A 9,177-nucleotide genomic window follows, 5' to 3' on the forward strand; every position below is an offset into this window, starting at 1 on the left:
ACACAGAGACACACACACACAAACACACACACTCACAGAGAGAAACACCTGGTTCTTATTTTTGTAATTCCAGTGATGGATGAAACATACCCACTCTCCTCATATTGTGTGCATGTGCGTGTGTGTAAGAAAGACTCAAGAGCTGTCAGAGTTGTTGCATAAGTCCACTGGGTGTTACATCATCACCTTATGTGTGCTTTGTCCCATTGAGGCCCCACAGACCATGTGTGTGTGTGTTGGATGGAATCACATTTTGGGCTAAAGAGGCCTCACAAGTATGTGTGTGTGTGTGTGTGTGTGTGGAATGGCTGATGTGATATGTTGTCTTGAGCCTCAACACTCTCCTGTGCCTCTGACTCCACCCTGAAGTTTAGCCTCTTCAGCTCATTAAAAGGGAATTTAGTTCCATAAACACACACACACACACACACACACACACACAGACACACACACACACACACACATGTATGTAAACACACACAGATGTGGGCACATGCACAGTCATATGGTTAATGCACTTAAATACATCATGCAAATTAAACTTGTTCAGTCAAATGCTTACATCAGGGGTGTCCAAACTACGCCCGCGGGCCAACTGCGGCCCGCCACGCACTTTAATCCGCCCGCCGAGCATTTATTAGTTTATCATAGATGGCCCAGGAACGCATTTGAGCGTGCACAAGAGGGAGAGAGCGCGGCAGGTTCCAGCTGGCTTGTCATTGTTGATAATTGAAATCTCCTTTGTATGAGAAACTTTTAAAAGGAAATCGCGATGGCAACAGTAGTTCCCACTACTGACCATTTATAAATTGTGAGAGGGCACAGCCATAGGCACAGCACTAGCCATAGGTTAGTGGAGCCCGAAAAGAGTCTTACATATTAGTTAAAGTTTGGACACTCCTAGCTTACATAGAGAAGACCCCCCCCCCCCCCCACACACACACACACTCTCTCTCTCACTCACTCACTCACTCACTCACTCACTCACTCACTCACTCACTCACTCACTCACACACACACACACACACACACACACACACACACACACACACACACACACACACACACACACACACACAAAGCATGTGCACCTACTGTTCAAACTTGGGACTTACATATGGACTGGACACGCTTGCCTTACAGCCTACAGGCAACAAAGTACTTTACCAGACTGGAAAATGCTTGGTGTGTGTGTGTGTCTGTGTCTGTGTCTGTGTGTGTGTGTGTGTGTGTCTGTGAGTCAGGCCAATGGTGTGTTTGCATAGCAGTCCCACTCAAGGGACCAGAGAATGGACCTATTAGGGTTGCATGCAGTAGTCTTCAGGCCTACGGGCCGAGCACAGATAGCCCACTACAGGCAGCTATGATTAGTAAATGAGGGTATGGAGTCTAGTTGACACTTGATTTGCCTGGTCTGGATTTAGTCTGGGGTCTAATCTGCACTTGATTTGCCTGGTCTGGATTTGATCTGGAGTCAAGTTTGCACTTGATTTGTCTGGTCTGGATTTGATCTGGAGTCTAGTATGTAATTGATTTGCCTGGTCTGATTTGATCTGGTGAGGCTTAGGGTTAGTCTGTTGTTCTGGGGCTGTATTCACAAAGAATTTTAAGGCTAAAAGTAGCTCCTAACGGGCGAATTTAGGAGCAACTACTAAAAATAATGGGCGTGTCAATCCTAACTTTAGGACTCCTAATTGTTTTGACTAAAAGTAATTCACAAAGCATTTTAGGCCATAAAAGTAGCACCAAAGTCTGGGACAGCTTAAAAGAAGTTGAGAGGCCTCCTAACTCACTAAGACCTATTCACAAACCCTTTTTTTGTGGCATTTCTCGTCGCGATGTTTTGAAATCCTATGCGGCTACAGGAGCTTCCAATCGCGAGGGAACAATTTTGCATTGTAGGCATAACTAACTGATGCAATAACGCCACCAACAACAACCAAAACTACTCATTGTCAACATGTAAATTAAATGTAACATTTCATTGTGAATCAAATTAAAATATTCTCCTCTTTGCAAACCTAGACATAGATATGGTGACATTAATTTAATAATGTTGCAAAGATACTGTATCAATGTTTCATTAGGCTTCTAGGCTATTGTTTTGCCTTACTCTTTATTCATTTAGGCTATTTATTCAGTTATTCATCATCAGCATTATTTCCATGCTTATTTTGGTCGATTGCCTATTCCTTTACAGTTCAAGGCCTACACACATCTTTTCTGATCTCCTTTAAGTGTGTGTCCTGTACTAGAATGAACCTATTGCTCTTTTGTGATGGCCTAGTGGTTGCAAATACAGGCATAAAACAGTTCTTTTTATTCTATGAACATATAGTTAAAGAAATATAGACATTCACTCATGAGTCATGAAAAATAAGAAAAGCGTTTCAACTTTGTGTAAATGTAAAATATGCAATTTGACATGGCATTTACAAATAGAAATGTAGTTCTCATCCTATGTTCTAGGCTTTTTGGGATAGGACAGTGAATAATGACTGGAAGCGAGTAGGAGAGAGAGACATGGGATGGGATCGGGATATGACCGCGGGTCCAATTCGAACCTGGATCCCCGTGGGCACTTGGACCCGTACACTGTAGCCTTAGTGCCCCCGTTTTTATACTTTTTAAACAAATTTGTATGATGCTTCCTGTGACACTCTAATAGATCGTGCTGATAGTTTTGCCAATTTACCTGCAAGGAATATCTGCTGATATGCCAATAATGCAATCTTAACCTCAAAATGTTATCTCCTAGGTGTGTAACGGTACACAAACATCACAGTTCGGTACGTACCTCGGTGTTGAATCCATGGTTGTGTTAATTTTTGGTACAGTAGGCCTGTAAGTACTTGGTAGTCCAACATCCACTACTTTAATATTGATGGTGCTCGACACATGGGCTGGAATAGTATTTTGAAAAGATGTCATGTTTTTTGATGTTAATTAAGTAAACTTACATATGGTCCACCACCTTATATGTTTGTGTGGAAACTCAAATTTGACATAATGTTCTGCATGCAAAAAAGCCTACGGGTCATTCCACGTCAGATCATCCAGGGCCCACGCACTTAGGTCTCAAAAAATTCAGAAAAAATTACCAGGTGTACGTATGTTACCCAGGAGACACACTGTAAAATTACTCTTATGTAAGATCAATACTTTCCCAGATACAGCCAGTTTTACAGGGGGAGGGGGGTGTCGATTTTGTTCGGGCTCTTTTTTTTATCAAAGTTCACAAGCCCACAGCGCAAGAACTAAACCATGTAGGAGGCTCAAATTTTGCATGCTGGTACATAAATAGGAATAGTATGTAGCAAAATCATCATGTTTGGTCTGGATAATCCTGCATGGTCATAGCTGTCCCTCAAAGTTGATACAAATTTTATTGGAGTTTTTGGCTGGGCTCTGTTTAAGCCTTCAGAAGACATATTTGTACTCATACATAGGCTCTTGATTTATTTTCCTTACTGAGATAAGTAGAAACACTCTCACAAAAAGCAATGAACAGAAAATAAATCCCTTCAGGGTCTGAACAGCAGACCTCACAAGTCTGAAAAATCATTTTGGTTATCATTTTCAGAGCATCCAAACACCTTGTGGGAATATACAAAGATTTTTTAAATATGTTTTCCTTATTCTCCATGATCCCTTCTTTTTGAAAACACCAATTTGACTTGTCTTATGCAAATCTTTATTTTTTATTTTCCACCCTGAACATGGGCAAAATGCCCCATAGACATCAATATGTCTATACGTGGAATGACCCCTACAGTTGATTCCTGTTGAAGACTGCATTCAGCACAATCTGTATTGAACCTAACGTCCTGTACCTAAAGCGTTCAGTACAAATACGTACTTTCTATTATCTGCTGATATCAGTGTTGTCGGGATGAGATCGTGCATCCCTCTAAGCTGGTCTAGTGTTAATGTAGAGCTCTTGTGTGCTTTGATTTTAAGCTGATAGTTCTCTATGATGTTGAACAACTGGTCTGATTGTTACTGCATGCTTTTTTTTAGTTTGTGCATGTGACTGAGTTTATGTATATGTGTGCAGCAGATTATAGTGAGATAATCTTGTTAAGAGTGTGTGTAGATGCAGCTGTGTTCATGTGCTTATGAGAGGGTTTATGTGTAGACATGTGGTTGTGCTTGAACTGAAGTTTTGGGTTTGAAGTTTTTTTGAGAGCTGAGAGGAACCTCAGGCATCTCTTACATACTCGTTTCACTGCTGTCCAGTGTCCACCCTTCCGAACACAAACACACACGCACAAGCAAAAGCAAAACATTTTATAGTCCCCTGCATGGTGTGTGTGTGTGTGTGTGTGTGTGTCAGTGTCAGAGTGGTGGGTGAGTGTGAATTTTAAAATGCAAACATCAATATTGACCATCCAGCCCATGTAGAGATGGGTGTGTGTGCTACATAATGTGTTTTTAATCGAAGCCTGTGATTGCCTCCTGGACCTTTGCCTAAAGACTCACCTAATAACATATAAACAGATAGACACACACACTCTCTCACACATACTCACTCACACTCTCGCACACACTCACATACAGTACACATACATACATTGCACATGCTGCCCAGTCCAGTCCAGTCCAGTCCAGTGGGGCGGGGCTCCCCCTGTCAAGCGGAATTGTGGGTGATGATGTCATCGCAGTGGTCAATGGTGCGGAACGGCCCTCTGTCAACAGTGTGGTTGCCATGGCGAAGGCCCTAAACGTTAGCCCCCTTTGCTTTTGGCAATCGCAAGATGTTCTAGGAGGAGTGTGAGAGAGAGAGAGAGAGAGAGAGCGAGAGAGGCAAGAAGGGTTTACTCAGAGGTGATGTGGATGGGCTTGGTTCGAGCTTGAACATGACTTTTCAATTAGCGTTAAACTAGCTACATCTGGGTCTGCAAGCATGCAAAAGCACACTCTCGCAGACACACACTAGTAAACAGACACACAAACACCACACACACACAGACATACAAACTAATGCACATGCCAAACACACACTATGCCAAACCAAAGGATTTGTAATCAGACACACACACACACACTCGGTTCAATGCCTAAAGGATTAGGTCATCTTCAAAGACAGCACACAAACACAGGGACCTTGTTTTTGTGGACCATTAAGTGTGATGTGTGTGTCAATATATGAAATGGTGTGTATCTCTCTACTGACAGTCCCCTCCCTTCCTCCTTCCTTCTGAAAACAATATTCTCTTACATATCAAGAATCTGTGACGTGCGTGTGCGTGTGCGTGTGCGTGTGCGTGTGTGTGTGTGTGTGTGCGTGTGCGTGCGTATGATACTGGTAAAATATACTAATTATTGTCAATCTTCCCCAAACGTCCTGTCTCTTTGACAACAACACACACACACACACACACACACACACACATAAACATGCATGCACATACACCACACAACACCATGTCCTCATGTGCTCCACTGCAGCCTGATTGGTGTGTTGTTGTCGGTGGCGTGTGACTTGTAAAGTATGTGTCAGTGTTCAGGAAGGACATGGTATATATGGTGTGTGTGTGTCCATTTGTGTTTGTTTGGGTGTGAGAGTGTGTTTGTAAGCACTAATGTGTGTGTCTTTGACAAGCTATGTTGTATTTGTGCATTAATTTATATGGGTGTTTGAGGGTGAATGCATGTGGCCAAGCTGTGTGTGTGTGTGTGTGTGTGTGTGTGTGTGTGTGTGTGTGTGTGTGTGTGTGTGTGTGTGTGGTGTTCTGACACACTGTTGCTAACTGCCAGCCTTTTATAGAAGAGCATTCCTACAGAATACCACAGCAAAGTCGTGGTGTGTGTGTGTGTGTGTGTGTGTGTGTGTGTGTGTGTGTGTGTGCACAAGCTGTAGACATTACGCCACCCAAGGAATATAAATCTGATTTGCTAACATCATTCAATATGTCAGCCATGGCATTTGCCTTCTCATGTTTTTATACGCACACACACACACACACACACACACACACACACACACACTTGCAAGATTGTATGTCATCCCACACACTCATGCACATGCCTCCTCTCGGCCTGACCTTGGCCCTAATCCAATCAAAACAAAACATCAAAAGTGTTCTCATCCAATCGGAAACCTGCATATACATTTTTATCCAATCAGATTCCTCTGAAATTCCATGATGACCAGGCCTTGCAGTGACTCATGAGTTTGGTGTGCCCACTCATTACCAGCGCCTCAGGTTAATTACACCACAGCTCATTAAGGCCTTAATAGGTTAATTGGTCTGTAGCTCGTTAGTGGTTGGAAGAGAGGTCAGGCTCCTATGCTTGTGTGTTAGTGTGTGTGTGTGTGTGTGTGTGTGTGTGTGGGGGGGGGGGTGGCAGAGGGTGAGTGTGTGTGTGCATTTGTTGATCGGTCAGGGTCTGTCTACTCCCTCACTGCCTATCCCCAGAAACTCCAGAAATGGGTGGCCAGGCCGTGGTTGCTATGGCAATCGGTGGCTTAGGTGCAGGTTTCAGAAACAATTTAACATGAACCCTAGACCCGTCCTCCACCTGTGTGTGTGTGTGTGTTTGTTTGTCTGACTTCTATTTTAACAGTGTTAGACTTAGAATGTAAGGATACACAATAATTTACCATAAGCTTTTCCTTTTCTAGCAGTTTATTTTCTTTTGTTTCAGTTCTCTTGCATTTTTTGTCTGTCTGTTTGTTTGTTTGTTTTTGTTTGTTTGTGAAGCACTTACTCCCTAAGTGAGGAAATGTTGCAATCTAGGACAAATGCATTTAGGTCAGAGGTGTGTGTTTGTGTGTGTGACCTCTATTTTGAAATCTAGGTATTTTTGTTGGCTGAATTACGGTGTGTGTGTGTGTTAATGGCAAGAGATAGCTTATTGCTCAACATCACTGCAACCTCCCTGAGATGTTACGAGTAAGACTGAAAGATGGACCCCAGTGTATAGATGAACTCCACATAATCGTGTGTGTCTGTGTGTGTGTGTGTGTGTTTGTCTGCATGTGTCTGTTTGTTTCTTAGGTCAGTTCAGTGCAAATTGCTGCGTGTGTGAAAGCCCCCCGCCCTCCACTACACACACATACACACAGTCTCACACATAAACTCTCTCTCTCTCTCTCTCTTTCTCTCTCTCTCTCTCCCTCTCTCTCTCTCTCTCTCTCTGTCACAGTCCCACATTCAAGCACGCTCTGCTGTCTGTTACGCTCTATGAGATAAAAACAGACTAAGCCCTGTTCCCACAGCATTCTCTCAACTGTGTGTGTGTGTGTGTGTGTGTGTGTGTGACTGTTAGTGCTAGTGTGCTTGTGTGTGCATGGGACTATCAAAGAAGTAGTAATTGTAATAAAAGACTGATGACACTAATGATCATGCTTATACAAGAGTGTGACTGCATGGCTATGCATGAGTAGTTGGGGGTTATCTGGGATAGATTAGATTGAATATCATTGTGCGCTTTGGACACTAGAGGGTGCTGTCTGTCAAAGCCTGAGCTGAAGTCTCAAAGGCTTCCCACCCTCTCCTACACCCCTCCCCCACCCTCCTCCTCCTCCTCCTCCCCCTAAGTACTTCAGTCTCTTTTAATAGAAACTACAGTTAGCCATAGCCAACACCTGTGCACCCACTTGTAGTCCAGCCTTTTTCCACCCTGGACTACTGGTGTGTGTGTGTGTGTGTGTGTGTGTGAAACTGAATCTCTAAAAAGACCATTGGATCCGCAGTACGTTGAACATCTTTCAAACACTCACTAGACCAATCCTCTCTTCTCTTTGTGCTTTTCTTTCTCACTCTCTCTCTCACACACACACACACACACACACACACACACACACACACACACACACACACACACACGGCTACTACTGGTATGTACCCGTTGGTGAGAGAGTACAATCTTCTTGAAGTTGTCCCTTATCACAGAGAGGCCTGTGAGCCATTTCAGTGGATGCCTGTTCTTTTTCTGGCCATGAGACACACACACACATACACATACACATACACATACACATACACACACACACACACACACACACACACACACACACACACACACACACCTGCCCTCCGTCTTTGCCAGGTGACGGAGGCACTACATTGAAGCAAAGAGCAACACACCACCTATTTTGGGGAAACGCATCAACAGAGTTATCAGGATTAAGTATGTCCAGGCTCTGGTCTGTCTGCAGTTATTTGTAGTGGAACTGGTTGTGTGGTTGTTTTTCTACGTGTAGATGTTGGTGTTTATTGGTCTTGTTCGTGCACAGCTATCTTTAGCCGATAACTTATTGCATCAGGACTTCACAACTATGTCGGCTCATATCATTGCTTTCTGTCTACCTATCATTGCTTGGACCTGTGATGTGTCATAGGTTGTCTGTGGAGTTATCGGGGCCCGACTACTCTGGTCTGTATCAAGTTCTCTGCGTGTGATTAATATGGCCTGTCGGGAAACCACCGAACTAAATTTGTGCCCCCTGATTCATGTCTCTACAGATGGGGCTGCCATACATTCTCCTGAGGGGGGGGGGGGGGTAGTGTGTGTGTGTGTGTGTGTGTGTGTGTGTGTGTGTGTCTGACCATGTGGCAGTTGAGTTACTAAGGCGGTCTGACCTTCTGACTAGAGTGGGAACTTCACCCAACTCCAGCAGACATACAACAGATTCAGGACACTTGTACATACAACAGGAGAACGGATTGAAAACCTACCCGCATACAAACATATACATAACCACATACACACACACACACACACACACAGAGACACACACACTCACAGGCACGATCCTGATGAAGCCCTAACTTGCAGGACAGCACAGTAAGTACTGGCAGCCCTCTTCGTCTTCTTGTTTGGTATAGATCTCAATGTTTATACTTATGCTCATACTAACGCAAACATTATATATATATATATATATAAAATATATATATATATATAAAAAGTTTAACTTACTCTCTCTAGTTATCTCAAAAATGTCTGGCGTTGGAGATCCATTAGGCAGGTCTTTGACACTGTTTAAAATGCTGAGTTTGTGGTACTGTAAATGGACTGTGCGTGTGTGTGTGTGTGTGTGTGTGTGTGTGTGTGTGTGTGTGTGTGTGATACCCTGGCCGCATTTCATCTGCCGCAGTACACTGCCCTGCATCAAAAGTGGGTCAGTGTCAGAGTGAAGGAGCGATGAGATGAGACGAGACGAGA

The sequence above is a fragment of the Alosa sapidissima genome, chromosome 17 (assembly GCF_018492685.1).
Source record: "Alosa sapidissima isolate fAloSap1 chromosome 17, fAloSap1.pri, whole genome shotgun sequence".
Lineage (NCBI taxonomy): Eukaryota > Metazoa > Chordata > Actinopteri > Clupeiformes > Clupeidae > Alosa > Alosa sapidissima.